This window comes from Leucopleurus acutus (assembly GCF_964270905.1).
Source record: "Leucopleurus acutus genome assembly, chromosome: 12".
Taxonomy (NCBI): Eukaryota; Metazoa; Chordata; class Mammalia; order Artiodactyla; family Delphinidae; genus Leucopleurus; species Leucopleurus acutus.
Window position 1 is genome coordinate 74,925,263 of NC_139154.1, and position 23,223 is coordinate 74,948,485.

Sequence of the window (23,223 nt, forward strand, 5' to 3'; positions counted from 1 at the left end):
GTAGGTATTCTGTTGCCCTGACTGTAGGCAAAGAGCCATCACAAGCTTAAGTACAGCCCCAAGGGGTGCATACATTAAAGAAAAAACAAGAGCCAGTGCTCCAAAATGGCTTATTTAAAATGCAAAGGGTAACAAGAGAGCTACATCTGGGGAAAGACCCGCTCTCAGAAGCAGGAAAGTAACACCAAATCTTGGTTAAAGTTGCTTACTCTTGAACTAATTAGCTGGGGATTGAATTCAGCATGAGAAGTCAGATTGTGGGTTAAGAGTGAAGGAAAATGTTATTTTTTCTCTTAGATACCAGCCTGGCACTTCAGAATGTAGTAGCAGGCAGCACATGAGATTCAGCCAATTTGACGAAATCACAAAATTGTGAAAAACACCATGGCTGATTGAAAAGGAGTTCCAGAGATATAATTTGGGCCAGATGCATGATAAAAGTCATTTTTATCTTCTTTGGTGGTAGCCTCTTTGTAATAAGATACTGGCACTTTGTCATTAAAGAAAAAAAACAGAGGAATTAATAATACAGAATCCAGTGGAACATAAAATAACATGTTCCACCACTTTTGAAATACTATTCCTACCTAGCATTGATCTGCTATTGTTTTCTTTCAAATCTCTTCTTGTTTTTCTAAAATGGGAGATTTGTGGGAAAATCATACATAAAAGAAGGAAGCTAAGATCTTTTGCTTTTGTTTTACTTGTGAACGTTTAAGAAACAGATAGAACTCATAACAAAGTCATATTACCTATTGATGGCATCCCTTACTAGATACGTACCCTTGACAGAACATGTCTGCATATAACAAGACCTTCTTAACAGGCCTGCGCTAGATTTAAAATTTTCATGCCTAATTAGGCTGTGTAAACACATTTGGGATTTAGGGAATTTTCTGTGTCATAAGGGAGTGAAGGTTTATTACTTATTATGTAGATGGTAATTTTGTAGAAGGTCTATTTTGTAGATGAGATTCCCCCCCACCCCCCCTCCCCCCAAATCTGAAATGTCTACACTGTCTGAAATCCATGCTATTCCCTATGGTGTTCCCTTTGACTCTTCCATTGTGTATTCCATATTAATTCTGCTGCTGCCTCTGCATTCAGAAGTGCTTGGAGCCAGAACCAAGGGTAGAACACCTCTGGGAGAATCATGCTGCCCACAAAGTTCAGGGCCCTTTTCAGCAGAGGACAACCAGCTCTTGAGTCCTGCCCTACCAAAGCCCAACTCTTATGTAAGATTCCCATGTCCGGGTCTCTGCCAAATTTGGGGACTCTGTGAATTTCTCTTTAGCTTCTTGCAGAATGAGAGGAGAGGCAGGTAGAGACTGTGCCAAATCAAGGGTGAGGAAAGAAATGGAATAACTGGGTGTGGCCATCCATTTGTAGAGAGTGCGCACCTCAGCATCAGCTGGCTGGAATCCACGGCAGAGCTGCAGGTGGGGTGGGGGCATGGGGGCAATTGTACAGGTCACCTGCAGGTGGATTTATCTTCCATGACTGACACTTAAATGTCAGAGCTCATCTGATACTGTTCCAGTCTTGCCGCTGGGTGTTTCTAATCATGTGTTTTAATTAATGTTTTTATTGTACTTGGGCCCAGAGAATGTTTCAACAGAGGAGCATATATTTAGAAGTCTCTGAATAAATAAATGTAAAACAAAGGAAAACTGACTCTGCTGGCATGATGAGAGTGATTGTTTCTAAAGGGGTAGATTAAGCCTTCAGACTCTACTTACTCCTTGAGACTAAGTCCTCTGCAATATTACGGCCTGTCACCTAAACACACCTTTTGGGTATAACAGAGCATGGTTTCAGAATCTTATCCAGGATCTGGCTTTAGAAGTCTGCACTCTGGGTCTTGAGGCAATTGGGGACACTGTGGAATTTACTATGACAATTTTGACTTAAAAAAATTAACAAAGAAATAGTAGGGATATTGGGTTGGCAGTAGTAACAAATTTCTGAGGCAACCTTTATTTGGACCAGTGAGGATCTCTTCCACTGCTGGAGAAAGAGGCAATTGGAACGGGCTAGTTCCTTTGTTTCCTTTTAGTATTTTCTCTTGAATTTTTGCTCTCCACTTTAAAGGGGGCTTATATCTCTTCCCCATACAATTTAAGTCAGTAGCACGTTTAGGGAGTATATTTAATTCAATTTAGCCAACATTTACAGAGCACCTCTTCATTCAAGGCAGGAGCTAGACTTCATAGGGGAACAAGACATTTACAAATTATATGAAATATATTTATAAGATACATCTTGATTCTAAATATGTGCTAAGTTGGAGTGGATGAAAGCATTCTCCGTTTCTTTTTGTCTGGATCCATTATTAGTTCACTTCTCCACTTGTTGCTTTCTTTGGGCCCCAGAGAGCTTGTGAAAGTTACTCAAGAGCTATAAGGCTGTAGCGTTAGCAGATTTTCCAGCAATAGTAACAAGGTCTGGTCCTGGTTGTAAGAGTGAGGTTCTGAAGTCTGTCTGGTTATCTGCCATCACTTTTTGCTTATCTTTCCTATAGTGGCACCCCTTTTATTCCCTTTTCTCTATCTTTAGGGGCCAAATCCTCCAAGATGCCCTAAATTAGTGGTTCTTGACTCTGGCTGCAAAGAGCATTGAAGAAATATTGATGTCTGGGACTCACGCTGAAACCAATGAAAAGCTCTGCACTGATTCTGTTAAGGAGCTAAGGTTGAGACTACAGTGCTCTTTGCTCACTGTCAGTGATTCTCCTCCGCGTGCCATTTGGTAAACTTACACTCATTCCTTGATTCAAGAAGCCACTAGTGCTAAGATATACTGTATATTTAATAATAACTTTTTGATTTAAAATAATAAGAAAAATATCACTACATTAAAAGCATACCTTAATTTTAGGTCATGACCTGGCTGCAGAAATATAACAATGTGAAAATCATGTAAATCTTAGAATAAAGAGAATGTGTTTTTTTTTGTTTGTTTGTTTTTGTTTTTTTTCGGTACGTGGGCCTCTCACTGTTATGGCCTCTCCCGTTGCGGAGCACAGGCTCTGGATGCGCAGGCTCAGCGGCCATGGCTCACGGGCCCAGACGCTCCACGGCATGTGGGATCTTCCCGGACCGGGGCACGAACCTGTGTCCCCTGCATCGGCAGGCGGACTCCCAACCACTGCGCCATGTGGTTTTTAATACTACATTGATGTAGTATGTGGTTTTAATACTACATTGGCTAAGAACAAAACTTTATGTGGTTTTTAATACTACATTGGCTAAGAACAAAACTTTACCTGTAAATTTTTGAGGGCTATTTGCATTATGAAAGAGAGTTCTTGTTAAACCAACATACTGCAAATATTGTATTTTTAATGATAAAGTTTCAAATTGGATTCTGGACTAGGGAAGGGTTTCTCAATCTTGGCACTATTTTGGATTGGACAGTTCTTTGTTGTGGGGTCTGTTCTGTGCCTTGTAGAATGTTTAGTAGCATCTCTGGCCTCTACTTATGAGATGCCAAGAGCAACCCCCCTTCCATTTGTGACCCAAAAATGTCTCCAGATATTGCTAAGTTGAGAACCATTAGGCTAGTGAAATAGATATTTTGGGAGTAGCAGCTTGTATTAGTTAGTGTTCAGTTGCAGAGAACAGACCCACTCTAGCTGGTTTAAGCTGAAATATATTAATGACAGGTTATTCAATGGTCTATAGAACTGGTCTGTGGGCAGAAGAAACAGACTCTAGGCTGGTGAGCTTCCAGAAACAAATCCTGATGCCACACCACAACTGAGTCATCAAAGAAACTGCTATACTTGTCTTGATCTGGATGCTGCCTATCAAATGGAGAAGCTGTGGGCAGGAAACTACTGCTAAACTGGGGAGTTAACACTCCATGTGCAGCAGTAGAACGATGCCTCATGTGCAGTCTCTCCTTGCTTTACTGAGTCTGAATTCATGTTCTGAAAGTGAATCTAATAATGGAGCCCTTATCGTACCCCAAACCCTAGTAACCCTAGAAACCCTAGAAAAAGGCAGTTTTCAGTTTATCATCCTCTGTAATACACAGGAAGACATTGCAGAAGGAGGTTGGAATAGGTGTTAAATGAGCTCATCTCTAGTATCTTCCACAGGGTTCTTCCCAGAGATCCTTAACTCACACCAGAAGGTAACCACCTATTCTAGGTAATTGGGGTCGGCCCAAGTGTCTTCTTCACTCCCTTTACATTTTTTTTAATATTGAGTTAATTTTCTTCTTTCTTTTATCCATTCTCCTTCCTATTTTCTCTTTGATTGCCATTCTTTTCATATCTCTTCCTTTTCTTTGACCCTAACTATAGGATTTCTGAGAACTTGAAGAGTATATGTTTCATACTTGGCTTTGTCTATAGACATGGCATGTGAAGTCTTTTTTGATGAGATGTGAGCTGAGGCCTAGGATGTTCAACTAACACCACATGTATCTCTACTTCACCAAAGACACCGTGAGAATAGATGTTTGGGGGCAGAGGCTTGTATCTTTGAATTGTATTTTCTCCATCTAGAAGAGTAAAGCATCAATTGATGTGAACCATCACATTGTCTGATTTGAAATAAATATTGCCTTAAGTCCAAGCAGGTAAAAATCAAGTGATGCTTTCTGTCTCTAGGTTATAGTCTTGCAGTTTAAAAAATGTGACTTTATGGCTGAGTATAAGAAGTGATTACTTACCTCATATGATATGTTTTTCTTCTCGTTTGTTGCTAAAATCTCCTAATTATTAATTTAGTTTAAGCTATAGGACTTTAACCCTAAGTTAAAATTCAGGCAATATCCTTGGGAGAGGCAAAAGCATCACAAGTCATTTACTCTTATTGTAGGGCTGCCACGTAAAATATAGGACAACCAGTTAAATCTGAATTTCAGATAAACGATGAATTATCTTATGTATGTCCCAAATGTTGCATGAGACATAGTTACACTAAAAAAATAATTATTTGTTGTTCATGTGAAATTCAAATTTAACTGGATGTCCTGTATTTTTATTTGCTAAGTTTGGTGTGAATGAGGGGATCAAGTTATTTCTTGCAAATACATTTCCTGAGATGCACAGGGCATGAAGAAAACATGAGGGTGATAGACTCCTGAGAGGAATAAAGATGAGCAAGTTGTGCTTCGTACAAAAAGGAAGAGGGACAACTAAAGACAAGGTCCTGGTTATCACTGACCATTCCCTAGGCATGCAAATAAAGCCCTGATGTGAAGATAAAGCTCCCTTCCTTCCCTGCAAATGTAGCCACTTTTCTAAAGCATTTGGATCTGGTCCCAGTGCAGCGTTCCGTTGCCCAGGCTGGACAAGCCAAGCTTCGAGGTAAGTGGAAGAGATGAGCAGCACAGGCACTGGATACCTTGGAGCCTTGTAATCTTGCTTGCACAACCTCCAGATTGCATGGTTCTTGGCTTCAGTGTAGCTGGGCACAATTTCAATGCACATCTATGGAGACCATGTCACAACAACAAAACAAACCAATGTAGCTGCGAGTTACATTTACAGCTTGAAAAAACAAGTCAACAGGCTTGAAGACTGCTCTGGGAGCCCCTCCCAGGGAGTCAGCCTTTGGCAGAAAGGGAGTTACTGTGCCTCCTTTTTGACATTTTTTCAGCTAAGATTATTCTATATGATCTGCAGCTTGTACCTTTCAAAGAACTTTTGTTTGTTTGTTTAGACAGAACCCTTGTTTGCTTCATTGTTGATCAGCACTAGATCTTCCTTAGGTCCAGAGTGTCCTGTATTGCATGCAAGTGTCTTATCCTAAGAGGTGGCTTCCCTGCTATAGATTTCACACTCATGAAAGGTATATCCTTTCTTAAGCTCTTACTCTGCTGTTGGTAAAAAATACATTAAGCCAGATTTTCAAAATCTTTTGATACTTTAATCACTGCGTTGCTGCAAATTGGTAGTCAGGAAGAGTTCACACACCTTGCAGCAATATCTCATATGACAATTCTGAAGTAATTTGTTGGAGACATCTCGCTACTTATAGAGAGTACACCAGTACATGGAAACTAAGGTTGGTAGAACCTTCCCCGTTGCTGAGCTAAGAACAAACTGGCTTCTTAATATTAGTGGATCAGGCCCAAGAGTATATGTGGATTGGAGTCTTGCCAATATCAGGAGCCTCCTGTGCTCATATATTTTTATTTTTCTGATTTTTATGAAAGATTTGATTTATGTGCCACTAACATTGGGGTATGTTGGTGAATGCGAGGAAGCTGGTGAAGAGAAGGAAAATTAAACATTTTGGAAGGGATCTTAGCTGTTCAATGTGACTTCTTAAAAAAACAAATGTACGGTATGCTTTATTTTGCATCTTGAATCTTTTCATTTGATTTGCACATATCCTTGGACGATCATATTTTACCTCAAAAATTTAGTTCCCTACACATATAGTACATTATAACAATTCTAATTTCTGCCTGGTTTAGTAACCGTAAACTTATGTTAAGAGAACGACAACAATAAAAACTTCATCTTCATTTTCCTTATTTTTCTTTGATTGTCTTTTTTTTAACTAAGTCTCTTCTGACTCATATCCTGGGCTATCTCAATTTGTGCATGTTTCCAGAATTTTTTTTTAAATTTTCAGTATTTTCCCTAATTCTTCTTTTTCCTGTTATTCATTCCCCAACTCCTGTTTCCACATATCCTCCCTTTTCTGCACCATCTCTTCCTATTTCTCTACATCTTTGTGGAGAGATTCATCCTTCTTTGCTCTTTAATCACAGAACTTTCATGAAGTTCTGTGCCAAGTCCCCTAAACTATGTGGGACAGATTGCCTTAGCTCAAGGGAACACTCAAGAGAGAAGCCTGGAATGACTCAGAGTTGCAGGTGTGAAAGGTGATGGGTTATGACCTCTCTTAGGTCCATTCCACCCTTAGGATGCCATGATTCCACGAAGAGATACACTTGGGATTTGTGGATCAGGTAAACTTTTTTTGTGCATTTAGATTCTCCCTCAGATATTATAGCTTGAAGTTAAGTTATGGTGAGCTGAAAAACAAACAGACAAAACAATTTCCAAGCCATAAAAAATTTTGGCTCTTTTCAGAGAGGCCAAAAGATCAATATTGTCAGATGGTCAGAAATCCTTACATCTGAGAAGAGATTAACTCTCAGAAGGGGGAGTAGCTGTGGCGAGAATAACTCCTAGTGCAGTTAACAGGTCTTCCTCTGGCACACCCTGGCTTTCCTCACCTGTATGGTAACTTTAATCCCTCCCAGGGGAACTAGAGGCCATTGATATCTGAAGTACTTCATGCCCTCCCCTTGGATTCCTGTGGTGAGGGCTTTATTCAGGGTGAAAAGGCTGCTTCCTTTATGGAACTTGCCCAATATGGGAACTACATGTTGGAAGACTACAAAGTTATAACCCAAGTGATAGTATAAATTCAAATCTGCTTGTTTTGTTTAGGCCGTTCATTTGTTTCATAGTGCACCTACTCTGTTCCAGGCACACTGTTAAAGCCAGGTATGGAGTTTAGGATCCAGTGAGAAAGACATACGGTAATCACACAATCACACAAATACATTTAAAATGATAATCAGTAATAAGAGTTAGAAAAATGGAAGTCGTGGAGATATTAGAGCATAAAATAGGTGGCTTTGACATAGTTGTGAGGTGGGAGGAGATCTGAAGGAACAAGAGGATTTATTTGGTTGAAGAGTGGGGTAAGTAGTTCCTTAGAGACTGTGGCCAAGCGCCAAAGCTCTGTGATAGGGGGACAGGGAAAGAGAAGGCCAGGGCAGCTGGAATAGAGTGAGGATGAGGCAGCAGGAAGGGGCAATGTGAAGATGGGCAGCAGAGCCCAGACCATCCAGAGGCTCAAAGGCCGTGCTCTTTAATCCTAAGAACAATGGGGAGCCATCAAAATGCTTTGGGGATAGGGTGGGAAATGTTATTAGATTTACATGTCAAAAATACTTATTTTGTTATTATAATAAGCATCCTGTGAATTATTAGAGGACCTCAAACATTTAAAACTGAGGTATATTTCCTTTTTATTTTATTAATGTAAAAAACACTTAACATGAGATCTACCCTCTTAACAAATTTTGTTTACAATACATTATTGTTGACTACAGACACAAATATTGTACAGCAAATCTCTAGAACTTATTCATCATACTTAACTGAAATTTTATGAGTATTGATTAATAACTCCTCATTTCCTCCTCTCAGCCCTGGTAACCATCATTGCAGTCTTTGGTTTTATGAATTTTACCATTTTAGATATCCCATATAAGTAGAATCATACAATATTTGTCTTCTATGTCTGGCTTAAGCATAATGTCCTCAAGGTTCACCATGTTGTCAAATATTGCAGAATTTCCTTTTTTTAAAGGCTGAATAGTATTCCATTTTATGTATATACCACATTTTAAAAATCCATTCTTTTGTCAATGGACATTTAGGTTATTTCTACCTCTGCTATTGTGAATAGTGTTGCAATGAATATGGGAGTTCTAATGCCTCTTTGAGATCCTAATTTCAATTCTTTTGGATACATACCCAGAAGTGGGATTGCTAAATCATACAGTAGTTCTATTTTTAATTTTTTGAGAAACTTCCATAATATTTTCCACAGTGACTGCACCATTTTGTATTCCCACCAACAATGTTCAAGTGTTCCAGTTTCTCTATATCCTTGCCAATGCTTATTGTCTTTTGTTTTTTTTCATAATAGCCATTCTGACAGGTATGAGATGATATCTTGTGGTTTTGATTTGCATTTCCCCGTTGACCAGTGATGATGAGCACTCACTTTTTCCATATATCTGTTGGTCATTTTTATGTCATTCAAGAAATATCTATTCAATTCCTTAGCCCATTTTTGAAATCAGATTATTAGTGTAATTTTTTTGTTGTTGTTATTGAATTGTAGGAGTTTCTTGTATCTCTTGGAGATTAACCCTTTATCAGATATTTGATCTGTAAATATTTTCCCGCATTCCATAGGTTGCCTTTCACTCTGTTGATTGTTTCTTTTGCTGTGCAGAAGCTTTTTAATTTGACATAGTCCCACTTTTTAATTTTTTTGGTTTTGTTGGCTGTGCTTTTGGTGTCATATCCATGAAATCATTGCCAAAATCAATGTCATGAAGATTTTCCCCTATGTTTTTTCTAGGAGTTTTACAGTTTCAGGACTTATGCTTGAGTTGGGTTTTTTCTTTTTTTTTTTGTATGGTATAAGATAAAGGTCCAGTTTCATGTTTTTGCTTGTGGATATCCAGTTTCCCAAAACCATTTGTTGAAAAGACTATCCTTTCCACATTGTGTATTCTTGGAACCCTTGTTGAAGATCAATTGACTGTATCTTTTAAAATTTTTATTTATTTATTTATTTATTTATTTATTTATTTTTGGCTGTGTTGGGTCTTTGTTGCTGCACGTGGGCTTTCTCTAGTTGGGGAGAGCGGGGGCTACTCTTCGTTGTGGTGTGTGGTCTTCTCATTGCAGTGGCTTCTCTTGTTGTGGAGCACGGGCTCTAGGTGCGTGGGCTTCAGTAGTTGTAGCATGTGGGCTCAGTCAGTAGTTGTGGCTCGCAGGCTCTAGAGTGCAGGATCAGTAGTTGTGGCCCAGGGCTTAGTTGCTCCACGGCATGTGGGATCTTCTCGGGCCAGGGCTTGAATCTGTGTCCCCTGCATTGTCAGGTGGATTCTTAACCACTGTGCCACCAGGGAAGCCCCAATTGACTATACCTGTGTGGATTTATTTCTGGGCTCTATTCTGTTCCATTGGTCTATTTGTCTGTCTTCATGTTCATGCCTTACTCTTTTGATTATTGTAGCTTCATAATGTATTTTGAAATCAGAAAATGTGATGCATCCAGCTCTGTTCTTTCTCAGAATTGATTTGGCTATTTGTGGTTTTTTGTGGTTCCATACAAATTGTAGAGTTTTTGTTTTTGTTTTTTTTTTGTGGTACGCGGGACTCTCACTGTTGTGGCCTCTCCCATTGCGGAGCACAGGCTCCAGACGTGCAGGCTTAGCGGCCATGGCTCACGGGCCCAGCCGCTCTGCGGCATGTGGGATCTTCCCAGACTGGGGCACAAACCCATGTCCCCTGCATTGGCAGGCGGACTCTCAACCACTGCGCCACCAGGGAGGCCCTAAATTGTAGAGTTTTTAAAGTATTTCTATAAAAACGTCTTTGGGATTTTGATAGGGATTGCATTGAATCTGTAGATCACTTTGGGTACAGACATTTTAACAATATTAAGGTTTCCAATCCATGAACATGGGATGTCTTTCCATTGTGCCATGTTTCATTTTCTTCATCAATGTGTTGTAGTTTTCAGTATATAAATCTTTGACCTCCTTAGGTAAGTTTATTCCTAAGTATTTTATTCTTTTTGGTGCTAATGTAAATAGGATTGTTTTCCTAGTTTCCCTTCCAGCTAGGTCATTGTTAGTGTATAAAAATGTAACTTTATTATTATTTTTTTTAATTGAAAGTCATTGGAGGGTTATGAGTAAAGGAATGATATGATCTGACTTATGTTTTAAAAGATTGACTTTGGCTGCTTTTTGTAGGATAAACTATAGGAGATTAAATTAAAGGAGAAAGACCATTTAGAAGGCTACAACAATAGGCCAGATAGGAGAATTGGTGGCTTGGACTATGGTAATGGCATTGGAAATAGTAAGAAGTATAAGATCCAGTGTCTATTTTCAGGATAGAGCTGACAAGATTTGTTGAATAATTGGAAATAAGAGAAGAAGAAAGGTGTCAAAGAGTGATTCTAAGATTTGGGCTTGAGCAACTGGAAGAATGGAGTTGCCACTGAGATGAGGAAGACTGTAAGAGGAGCATGTTCATGGTAGTTGGGGCAGGAATCTATCATGAGTTCAATTAAGTGTGAATGTTAAGTGTGAGGTATGAAATGCCTATTAAACATTCAAGCTGAATTGTCAAATAGACATTTGGTATAAGAACATAGCAATTCAAGGTAGAAGTCCAAATAGTGTACATAGATGGTGCTTAAAGACCAGAGTATATGATATCAACTACAGAAGGGATCTAGATGGAGAAGAGATCTCAGGGCTGAAACCTTGGGGGCTCCAGTGTTCGGGATTAGGGAGATGAGATGGATTCACCAAAAGAGACTAGAAGGAGACTGACTAGCAGTCACTGCAATAGGAGGAAAATCAAGAGATCATGATATCTTAGAGTCAAATAAAAAAATTGTTTCAAGAAGAGGCACTGATCAAGTGTATCAAATTCTGCTGGTAGTTTGAATAAGATGAGAACTGATCATTGTATTTGTTGGTATGAAGGTCACTGGTGACCTTGCCAATATCCATTTCGGTGAAGAGGAAGGGAGTTAGCTCATTTGTAGTAAACATGAGAAAGAATGGAAAGAGGGGAAATGGAAACTTTGTGTATAGACAGCTTTTTCCAAGGAAATTTCCAAGGAGAGTAGAGAAATGAAACATTAGTTACCTTGAAAGTGATATGCTGTCAACAGGGGCTTTTATTTTTTTTAATGTTTATTTATTTATTTTCTTATTAGTCATCCATTTTATACACATCAGTGTATACATGTCAATCCCAATCTCCCAGTTCATCACACCACAACCCCCACCCCCCGCTGCTTTCCCCACTTGGTGTCCATATGTTTGTTCTCTACTTCTGTGTCTCAATTTCTGCTCTGCAAACAGGTTCATCTGTACCATTTTCTAGGTTCCACATATATGCGTTAATATACGATATTTGTTTTTCTCTTTCTTACTTACTTCACTCTGTATGACAGTCTCTAGGTGCATTCACGTCTCTACAAATGACCCAGTTTCATTCCTTTTTATGGCTGAGTAATATTCCATTGTATATATGTACCATATCTTCTTTATTGATTCGTCTGTCGATGGGCATTTAGGTTGCTTCCATGATGTGGCTATTGTAAATAGTGCTGCAATGAACATTGGGGTGCATGTGTCTTTTTGAATTATGGTTTTCTCTGGGTATATGCCCAGGAGTGGGATTGCTGGGTCATATGGTATACTATTTTTAGTTCCTTAACGAACCTCCATACTGTTCTCCATAGCTGTATCAATTTAAGTTCCCACCAACAGTGCAAGAGGGTTCCCCTTTCTTCACACCCTCTCCAGCATTTGTTGTTTGTAGATTTTCTGATGATGCCCATTCTGACTGGTGTGAGGTGATACCTCATTGTAGTTTTGATTTGCATTTCTCTAATAATTAGTGATGTTGAGCAGATTTGAAGCAATGGATATGAAAACATATTGAGAAGGGCAGATTGCTAAGCAAGTTAACGTAGATATTGTAACTTTTAGGAGCTGTGAGCAGTCATTACAGCAAAAAAAAAAAAAACCCAAAAAACAAAGTCACAAGGAGGTAGCAGGCTTTGCTATGAATTACATAGCGTTTTATTATATTTTTACTTAAGTGAACTTAGTATAGAGTTATTCCTAAGACAGTAAAATGGTTACTAAATTATGATAGAGAATGTAATAATGAAAGTTTCTTCTTTTTCTCTTTCAGAGAGAAAATGAGTTAGGTACTATGTGTAAATAAAACAGGATATTTTGATCCCACCTTTTGATTTTGCTGTTTCGATCTTGCCATTTTGCCTCCATCATATTGATATCAAGGACATTTTGACCCTTCTATCTACTTTTTTACCTGCCATTAATAAAAAAGGTAAAAAGTATGATAGCTGCATTTATTGATTCCTAGGTGCTGGGCTCTGCTGTAAGTGGTTTACATGTATTTTCTCTTATAATATAACAATTTATAAGTTATGCACTATTATAATTCTGATTTTATAAATTAGAAAACAGAAACAGTCAGGTAGTCAGGTTAAGAAATTTGAACAAGATAATTCAGTCAATGATGTGGACAGTTGCTTCATGGAATACAAGGGTGATTAGAAGTATACAAACCATACAACTGGCCAGCCCTTAATAATAGGTCAATCCTGGATTATCTGAGAGAAATTACTCATTATCATGAACCAACAATCAGTTATTTTTAATCAAGAGCATAATGAATATTACATGTGTAAAGAATCAGTAAGAAATAACTGTGACAGTTATTAAAACTTCACACGATAAAATGTGTAATTTACCAAATTTAACAGAAGAAAATATTGTTGACAAAATTTAGATGGGAAAATTTTTACTTGGTATCAAAAAATGGTCACAAAAAGAAAATTCGAAATGACTGAAGGCACAATCAGTAACATTTGATATAGATAAAAACCTCATAAATGATAAAAGCTTCATTGCAAAATTCACCCCCTAAAGAATTGATCACAATGAAAATAGTATAGAAAGTAAAAGTAAAATAGAAAAATTAGAAATACTATAAATGTACATAGAAACTTGGTTAAAGAATTATAATGAATTAGTGAAATTTACTTCAGTGTGTCTTTCTCCATAAAAATGTAGTCAAACTAGTGGTGTAAAATGATTTTAGACCTGGTTTTGAATTTTTAGGTATATCTTATGAGCATCCTGTGCATCATAGGTACCTTACTAAAGTAAGATACCATGCTTGGTATGCTTAGTTTTTGATTTTTTTCTTCAAGTCATATTTTTACTTCATCTTATTTGGAAAATGAGTGAAAAATTAACTGTTGGGGTCCATATGCTACTTGGAGAAGAAGAGCTAAAAAGAAGTTGATTGTTCACATTTAATCAGTAAATAACCCTTTTATTTCTACCTATAAATAATATGGATACTTGTTACTGCTACTGACTAGTCACATTATAGTCACCTAACACATTCTATTGAATTATAATTACTCAAATTATTTTGTAAGTTAATAATTAATTTAATTTGTTATTTTTGACAGTGATTTATAATTTGACACTTTGGAGAATTCTGATCAGCTTAAAAGTATGAGATAAGTATTTGACAGAGAAGCCATCTCCTATTTTGACCATTTAAAAAAAAATTCAGATTCTGTTTCAAAAAGGGCTCACTTGAAGTTACAGTTAACTTCTCACTGGTAAAATATGTAGTAACTATTGGAATCTTTTATTTACACTTAGTGGAAAGTAACCCCATTTACAATCTACAATGTGTTATTCCAAAAACCAAGCATAATTTCCACTAATAAATTATGAGAACTGGAACAAGCTATGAATGACGACCAAAAGGTAGAGGTGCTAAATCTTTAGTTTAGAAAAAGCAATCTTCTAGAGAAAAAAGTCTAAGTTCTTGAAAAATATTAAAATAAGTGCATTCCTGTAGTTCTTAAAGTAGATGCAGTCTTATACTAGTTATAAAAATTAGCTAGTGAAATGAAATGCAACACATTCAGTGGAAAGGACAGCTTGAAAATTGTGAGACATTGAATTATTCTGTTTTAGATCAACACTTCCAAGACCTAATATAAAAGAAGAAAAATCTTAATTTTATATGTGGAAAACTTTTTTTTGTTTTTTGCGGTACGCGGGCCTCTCACTGCTGTGGCCTCTCCAGTTGCGGAGCGCAGGCTCCGGACGCGCAGGCTCAGCAGCCATGGCTCACGGGCCCAGCCGCCCCGCGGCATGTGGGATCTTCCCGGACCGGGGCATGAACCCATGTCCCCTGCATTGGCAGGCGGACTCTCAACCACTGCACCACCAGAGAAGCCCTGTGGAAAGCTTTTTTTAATCAAATTAGTCTCATGCATGTTGTTTATGGTTGTGTATATTAAGCCTAGTCAGTACAGCATGGTGGTTAAGAGGGCAGCCTCTGGAGCCTGACAGTTTAGGTCTAACTCCTTACTTTCTCATTTATTAGCTATAGAACCTGTGAACAACTGGGAAAATTACTTAACCTCTTTGGGCCCTGGTTTCCTCAATTCTAAAATGGGGATAATAGTTCTACTTCATAGGCTGGTTGTCAGGATTAGATGTGTTGATACATCTAAAAAATTCTACCTCTTGTTGTTGTTGTTAGTATTATTATTATTTTACTAGCTACAGGTGAAAAATTTTGGCCTATTTACACATAGCCTTCTTCTCAATATATAGTTGGTGTTTGGAGCAAATTCTTTCCTACCTAAATTGTTCTTAATCTTTCTATCTATGTTACTCCTGAAGGCCTACTAATCAGCTGTGTGCTCTGTGTGGTTATTAAGATTATAAAATGTAGCATACTAGTATATTGTGATAGGAATCTAATATTGCAGTTGTTAAAACAGCGGGGACACAAGAGAATAAAACTAATTCTGAGAAGATACTTGTAACTATGTGACCTTGGTAAAGCACTTTCTCTCATGTCTCAGCTTGTTTAAAAATTTTTTAGTCATGTAAAATGCTGGCATTGGATTAAATCCCTACTTTCCTTCTTAAGCTTCTGATTTACAGTACTCTTTCTCCTGTTTGAAATGCTCTCCTTACATAGCTGGTCCCACTTTAATGATGCCATGCATGCTTGGACACCTGTAGAATGGACCGGTGTAAAATGGATCATCTGTTTTTAACCCACTCAGGGTTGTCAGTGGAAACCACAGTATAAGGGGTAAAGTCATCCGGAAGTGAAGTTTGCAATATTATGTGCAATATTAATATGGAGGCAGTGCTGAATGACAAAATGACTTGATGAAAAGAGGGGAACTCCTGAACTCCTGTGGTGCTTAATATTAATAGGCATTTTACTAACGTCTTACTGAACTGAACTTTCTTTAGGAAACATATTGCAGACAGAAGCTGCTAGGAATTTTTATCTTTAACTTTAATCTTCACTCTGTTTATAAAAAGCTAATGCTTAAAGGGCTATTTGTTGAGTGTCACCACTATCAAGCACCCACCATTTTGAAGGTACTCTTCTGGGCATTGAGTAAATACTTGCCAATGTTCTAAATGCCAGGGCCTCTTAAGAACTTAAGAAGAATGTTGTGTAGGCAGGGATGGGGGAGGGCAACTTGCTGAGCAGCAAGTTTTGGAGGTCTGGGCTGAGTGTCTTAAAAAATGTACCACATCACTACTGCTTTAACTGTTACTGTGCTGGTGGCTGCATCTTCCTCAAGCTCCTTGAAATATTCTAACATGTTGACACTTTGGAGGAGAGTGCGAATTCTCTTTTCCTTTGGGTTTCGATCAGTGTTTGAAAAGGGAATCATTGAAATATAGGTCTGAGAGGGCATGACAAGGCAAGCCATCACCTCACAATGAGGGCTCAGCAAGCTGTTTTCCATTCAGAGCTGTCTCTCCTCTCTGTCAGCTCTTTTGAAGCACCCATAAAACAAAATAGGCTCATTAACTATGAAGGGGTAAGTGAAGTTGGCAGTTACACCTATTCAGATAGGTTTTCCTTTTTAGATGTTTGCCCTCCAGAAAAAAGAACAGTCAGAAGATGAATGCCTCCATATCAGTGGCTGCTCATGGCCTCCCTTTTGGGGTGAGTGTGGTCAGTCAGTGTCTGGGGGATGTGGGTATTTTGCTCCAGATCTAATTCTAAACTGGTCCATTAGGTTAATGTCTTGGTGAAAAGGCAGGATGGCCTTGTCACCATCATTTCATTCAATAAGTTTGCATATAAGGATAAAGACTGAGTGTCTGGTGTTCCTTTTTTAAACAGTCAAGGGCAATTCTTCATGACTCTTCTCACGAGGAAACAGACTTGTCTTAGTTGTGCCATCTTGCTGACAAGGACAAGCAATAGTTCTGGCCTGTGGACCAACTCTTCCCATCCATGGATTCTCTTCTTTCATGGAGCTTTCACTGCAAATTTGGCTCCTTTTCTGAACCTACAGCATCCACATTTTAATGAGCTGAGAGAGATGCCAAGATACATAAGAGATGGTTTTAACCCTCGAAATCTTAGTCAGTAAATGAGGTAACATGTGACGATGTTCAATAAATCACCATGCAAATGTGAGGCAATTTGAGACGATCCTTGAAAGAAAGATGGGAAATGTTTCTACGGTTTCTGGTTGTGGAATAGTTTGAGCAAAACCACAGATGTGTTTATAATCAGTGGACAATCTTTTTGGTCCTTATTTTATTTGGCCTGAGCAATATTTGACATTGTTGACCCTTTGCTTTATCTTGAAGGGTTCTCTTGGCTTCATGACACCACACTCCACTGGGTTTCTCCCTGCTTTTCTGACAGCTCTTTTCAACCTCACCCCCAGGTTTCTATGACCATATGTATGCTGATGATGCCTCACCTGTGCCTCTAGCCAGGCTGTTCTCTTGAAGGTCAAACCTATATACCTCTCTTCTGTTGACACTCACGTATCCAACTCTTACTTAAATACCTTGAGTCCAGCATGACCAAAACTGAACTCCTTATCTTTCTCCCCAGTTATGCATCTTCCTCAGTGTTGCCTATCTCAATGAATAATGTACATCTAGTTATTCAAGTTGGAAACATGGTTTAATCTTTGACTCCTCCCTTCCCAACACCCTCCATATGATAAATCATCATGCCCTTTATATTATAGTTTCTTAATACCTCCTGAATCTGTCCAGGTCTCTCTGTCTCCATTGTTACCTCCTTGGGTCAGCTTTCCATCATCTTTTGCTTGGATGACTATAGTAGCCGTCTGCCTTCAAGCTTTCCTCCAGCTAATTCTTTCTCTACATTGCAGGCAGAGGAGTCTTTCTAAAGTACAAATGCCATCATGCTTTTTCTTACCTTAAAGCCTCCTAATAGCTCCCCTTTGCCCTAAGGCAAAGTGTCTACATCCTTAAGTAAGGCTGCTTGCGTTTCTTGTTCTGGCCCTGCTGGCCTTTCTTGCCTCATCTCTTGCCACCACCACTCAGGCTCCCTGAGCGTCAGCCATTTTGAAGTGCTCTTGCAGTTTACAGACTCCCGAGGTGAGTTTTCCCATCTCCAGGACTTTGTGCACACAGTTCCCAGCTAGCACGCTCTTCTCCCTTGCTCTGCCTCTGGACTCAGCTGGGAAATCACTGTTCATACTGTATTCTAATGGCCTGTTTACTTGTCTATATCCCTTTAGGTTGGTCAATACCTCTTATAGAGCCTGGAACATTTCAGATATTCAGTAGATACTTTGTGGATGAATGAGTTAGTGATAACACATGGAGTGTCTTTAAGGATGGCAGATTCCCCCAGTCTGACTGGAATGTAGGCTATATGAAGGACAGGAGTGAAAGATATGAAAGGTGTTTGGGTGTCTTAGGTTGGGTTCCCTGAACACAAATTCTGAGATAAAGATTTCAGTGCAGAAAGTTTATTGGAGAATGCTCTTGGGGCCAACTCCTAAATTAAACTTTACTAGGCCATGGGATTCCACTGAAGGTATTTACACAGAGAAGTCATGTGACTCGGAGCTGTACTTAGGAAGATTAATCTGGCTGAGGTGTCTAGATTGGATTAAAGGTGGAGAAATTGGAAACAGAGAGGACAGTGGGAAACTTTTTAAATGGTCCAGGTGAGGAAATAAAGGCCTGAGCAAGGGTGTTGGCAGTGGAAATGGAAAAGGCAGGTGGTTATTTGCAAGAGATATAACAATGCTGGAATCCACAGGCCCTGGTGACTGATTAAATATAGGATGTATGGAAGAAGAAGGAGACTCAAAAGTCTGTTCAAGGTTTTGAGCCTGGCTAAGATGTAAGAATGATGGTACTAGTGATGGAAATTTAAGAAGACTATAGTCTTGGTAGTAGATATGTTGAATTTGCAGTAAGGCAGCCACTCAAGGAGAAGTGGCCTATAGGCGGCTGGGCAAGGAGAGATAGGGAGGAGATAATGACATTCTAAGTAGGGGTTGATGGTTTGAGATGGAGCAGCGAGGTAGGAATACACATCACATGTCCAGGGGACCATGAGAAGATCAATTTGGCTAGAAGAGAGAATTCATTGAAGGAAATATTGGCTTAAAAAGTTGGAAAATTTTTTGTGGAGGGACTTGAATAACAGGCCAAATAACAGAGGGGTTAGAGGAGTTCAGGAGATTTCTTATAAAATTGCCTTGTTTTCTGAAGTTTGATCCTATCTCCCATATGAATGTGGGTCTCCATAAATCCAAAGAACTAGAACTCTTCGCTTGAAAGACACTCTGTTTTTTACACTGAAGTGGCTCTGAAGACTGTTGGTCATTGACATTCTTTTTTGTGGAGATTATATGAAGACACATTAAAGGAAAGTCCAGTTTGCATGCATTTCTGAGATTTTTATATTCAGTCTTTGCTTAGCTTTCATGAGGCATGAAAGATCTGTGGCCTAATTGGTCAGCAGGTTTACTGGCTCACCCTGTAAAGTAAATATTGTGTAGCTGCAAGTGGAAAGTCAGTATGTATAATCTAGCTGCCTAGTCACGCCTGCCCCAACGCTGTTGAAAACTTTGACCAAGGGCTATAAAACTGTCAAGAGCTAGGGCCCAAGCTTGCTTCCACACCAAATAGCTCGTTACTGAAGCTATTGGGAAGATAACAGGGCATGCATTTGACTTGCTGGGATTCCTTCTTTGCTACAGAAGCATCTGGCAGAGCTAAATAGCTTTGTGTTACATAATTTTTCATTTCTTGTTTTTTATTTATCCTCTAGTTCGATTTATTTGACATCAAAACTTACTCTGCCCTCCTTTAAGCACACTCATAGAATGTAAAGTGTATCTTGATATCAGTGCAGTGACTTGAAAATGGAATCTTCAGATTGGCCCTCAGACCAGTAAAGAAAAAAACCAAACAAAACCAAAATTTCTTTGGTGTTGTTGAGCAGATGTTTGATTTTTACCCCCCTCCAAGGTGATCATGGGCTGCTATGAGACTTCCCCACTGCCATTTAATGACATTCGCAACATCACTTATTTTCTATTTTCTTTGCATAATTTAATCACAGAATATTTAAAACATCTCTTGAGAAAAGGATGAGAATTGCTGCTGAAGGGATTAACCTTTTTTTTTTTTTTTGAACAGGAGGAAGTAAATGATATGTACTGAAAGCCCCATGGTTACTTTTGGAATGGTCTACTCGATTTGACCAGTGCTGGAGAGTATTCAGTGGATGATTTGCAGTTACATCTGCTAAGGTAAAGTGGCCTGGGTGTGTTTATAGCTTTCTGCACAGCTAATTGCATGAGCTTTCACTCAACAGACGAAAACATGTCAAATCTTGATAAATTAAAAAAAAAAAAACCTAAGCGTGTTATTAAGCTGCAACTGATATTCAACAGCTCTACATAAATCTCTAAGAAGCAAACGAAGGAGTATTTACTCTTTTATTCATTGTTCAACTTTGCCCAATCGATTTTATGCTTCAGTCCACAGAAATGTTTACTGCACTATAAAGGTTTTTTTATACTTATATTTAACAGTGTCATTCAGATGTTTGGTCTAAAGAGGGTACGTTTCAGTGATCCAAAGAATCACATAAGGGCTGTATGTTGTGTTTTCAATTAGAAATCTTAATTGCTTAATGCCTTACTTATTCCATTTAGATCCTTCCTGAATCCAGGCTAATTTTCATGGCTGCCTTAGCTATCCCTAGCATAAACTTTCCATTTACTCTCTATTTACCTCAGCTAGAGATGAAGAAGAGTCATCTTCAGACCTTATGTTGTAATGTTAGGAATGCTGAGAAGACTTCCTTATTTTCCAAATTAACTCTCATAAGTCGTTTTTTTTTATTAGTAATATTCCTTTAACAGGCATCAAAGCCCTTAATGTAATTTACTCACCCATGGTGTCTATTAGCCTCATCCCTGGTAGACAGGATTTGTGGTTTACTGACATGTTTTTAAAAAGAAGCACAGAAAATATCCATGGCCACATAAAATTAGCCACTGACCAGTAATGAGGTGATTAAGACTGAGCTTTGGTGTCAGACTGACTTGGGTCATAGACCTGGCTCCACCACTTTCTCCCTGTGTGACTTGGGCAGCTTCTTCTCCAAGACTCAGTCTCTTCATCTTTCAAATGGGATAGAAATGCCCCTGTCATAAAATGAGATCGTATCTGTAAAGCATCTAAAGCATTTAGCATGGTGTGAGGCCACAGTCTATGGCATACAATAGGTGCTCAGGAAATGTTATCGTCATTACTATTTAAATATCCAGGCATTAAAAAATGCCTTTCTTGGAAAAGGGTAACACAGATATGGTAACACTAAGCTATGGTGTTTGTTTGTTAAGATGTTTGTAAACATGCCTTAGATTTTCACCTGAGGCCCTGGGCTAAATTCCATCCTAGGAGATTAATGTGAACTCCCGGCACCTGAATCCTTGCTCCCGACCCTCACTTCTGAATAAACACTTCTGAATAAAAACTGCTCCTGCAGCTTTTGCCTTTTGCATCTACTTGTTTGACATCTGGACCTCTTGCTCTGCTGTTGTGTAGCCCAGGGGTCCACAATCCCCAGGCTGTGGACCAGTACCGAGCCACGGCTTGTTAGGAACGGGGCCGCAGAGCAGGAGGTGAGCGGCGGATGAGCTGAGCCAGTGGCTTCATCTGCCCCTCCTCATCGCTTGTGCTACCGCCTGAGCCATCCCCAGCCCCCCACCGGCCTGTGGCAAAACTGGTCCCTGGTGCCAAAAAGGTTGGGGACCGCTGGTGTAGCCAAAGGCCGGCCTTTTCCCCCTGATTCTCTCTTACCAGGAGGTTTGGCTTTGTTATGCCTCCTCATCTACCAAAGTCTGATTCTCTGGTCTGAGTTCTTCTTTTTGGCTTTGCCTTACCAGGTCAGCACTGATGGACCCATCCCATAGGCTGCATGTAGGTCACCAAGATGTTGAAACCCCCAGTTAATGGGACTGGTGGGCTCTTACTACTATTGAACAAGCACTCATATGGAAGATTCTTGTAACCCCCTCACAAATTTTAGACTGAACCTTCAGCTTTAATGTCCATTTTTGCTTAGGAAGCTTTAATATGGCTTGGCTATGATTACCTATCATATTTCCAAGATTCCTATGGCTTTTTTGAGTTTGCTTTTAATTTTTTTTAATTGTAAAAAAATTAAATTGCAGATATAGGAAGGTACAGAGAGGAGAATACAGTGTTCTTTTAATCCTATCCCAGAAATAACTATAGTTAATATTTGGTGTCCCTCTTCTTTCCATACATATATTTATGTAATTGAGATAGTACCTCTTACATTGTCCACTTAATACTATATCACAAATATTCCCCATTCCATAAAAATCTCTTTATTAACACTTTAATCACTGCATAATGCCCCACTGTATAGATGTGCCATAGTTTAAACTTAGCCATTCCCCCATTATTATACATTTAAACTGTTTTCATTTGTTTGATTATTAGAAATGACACTAAAATAATCATATTTGTACATAAACATTTTTCTTATAAATTTAAAACCCATTACTGATACCCTTTTTTTTAATAAAAGAATAGTTTTCTTTCTGCCATCCTTGGACAAGGAGTAAACAACTAGACTGAGACAACTGTAGACATTTAAATATCCATTGAATGAATAAATAGGTATTGAAAAGGTGATTTGCCCTCATTAAAAATGAATACATACAAGTGTGGAACTAAGTAAAGTGTTCTACTTACCCTTGAACACAAGAAGTATGTTAAAGAGAAGGGATATAGAGAAAAATAAGTGAAACTAAAAAATAATCAAGGAGCTAGAAAACTGTTCTCTGCTCCAGTGGAACACTTCCATTGCCATACTAAAGAATATACAGTTGACCTTTGAACCACATGGGTTTGAACTGCATGGGTCTATTTATATGCAAATTTTTTTAGTAGTAAATAAAATAGTACTACACAATCTGCAGTTGCTTGAATCAATAGATGTGGAACCTAAGATAGGGAGTATAAGGTGGGCTGGATGGATTTTTGAGTGGGCAGAGGGTTGGTACCCCTAACCCCTGCATTGTTCAGTGGTCAACCGTACTCACTTTCTAGCTTCTCCATTGATGCAGAGACTGCTAGCTAGTAACCAAACTCCTTTGCTCTTCTTTTTGAATACACAGCTAGACTCTATTTCCCAGCCTTCCTCACAAGTGTGGCCAAAGGGATATAGCAGAGCGATGTAAGCCACTTCCAGTCCTGCCCCATAAAATGTTCTCACTTTCAACCTGCCATTGATCCACCTCTTGATGTAGATGAGCACAGGGACCTTGGAAGCCATCAGTTGCAGGGAGTAGAGGTCCCAAATAGAAGAAACTCGGTTCCTGAATCTCTGCTTGGAAACAATTGTCTGCCTATTGGGTTACCAGAAACTTAGGCTCATTCCTGACATGTCCTTCTCCCTTATTATCCGTATGCAACCTGTCATTAAGTCCTTTGTCTCCTATGTATATTGAATCTGTTCATTTC

General features: G+C 38.8%; 1 long non-coding RNA gene across 2 annotated transcripts in view; it reads left to right on the plus strand.

The window, feature by feature from the left end:
- The window catches only part of LOC309969972, a 194,097-nt gene that overhangs the window by 125,275 nt on the left and 45,599 nt on the right, over positions 1 to 23,223 (plus strand). The window contains exon 3 of one of the 2 annotated variants that reach the window (XR_014326660.1): positions 19,855 to 19,967. This is a non-coding gene — a long non-coding RNA (uncharacterized lncRNA). Of the gene's footprint in view, positions 1 to 19,854; positions 20,175 to 23,223 lie in introns of those variants that run through there. The other variant, XR_014326661.1, reaches the window with a different exon arrangement.